The sequence below is a fragment of the Mus caroli genome, chromosome 4, assembly GCF_900094665.2.
Source record: "Mus caroli chromosome 4, CAROLI_EIJ_v1.1, whole genome shotgun sequence".
In the NCBI taxonomy this organism is placed as follows: Eukaryota; Metazoa; Chordata; class Mammalia; order Rodentia; family Muridae; genus Mus; species Mus caroli.
This window is the reverse complement of record NC_034573.1, coordinates 143913053-143913456: the sequence shown is the minus strand read 5'-3', so window position 1 is coordinate 143913456 and position 404 is coordinate 143913053.

Sequence of the window (404 nt, the reverse complement as noted above, 5' to 3'; positions counted from 1 at the left end):
ATAGGTTTGTTCCAGTCCCAGGTGTGGGGACATGGGGCTGCTTCAGATTGTCTGCAGCAGCTGACTATCATTTGCCTCATGATCTAGCAGAGGTGTGGTTTTGCCAGCTGCAGATCGTTTCTTCGATTGTGTGACATTTTGAAATTCTGGGAACTTTTCAGAGGGTGTATAAATGCTAGGGGCCTGGAGAAAATGGGGTGGGTGGTTGCTGGTCATTCAAGGGGGCTGGCTGCAGTTTGTTAGGAGTCGTGCTCAAAGAAGAAACAAGAAAGAGATTAGACTCAGGGCTCTCTCGCTCTCTCTCAAACACACACATCCTTCTATCCACTCTCTCCTATCTAGTGACAGGGAACGAGACTGGGGGGGGGGGCGGAATAAAGGACGGAAAGAGGACAAGCTCACAA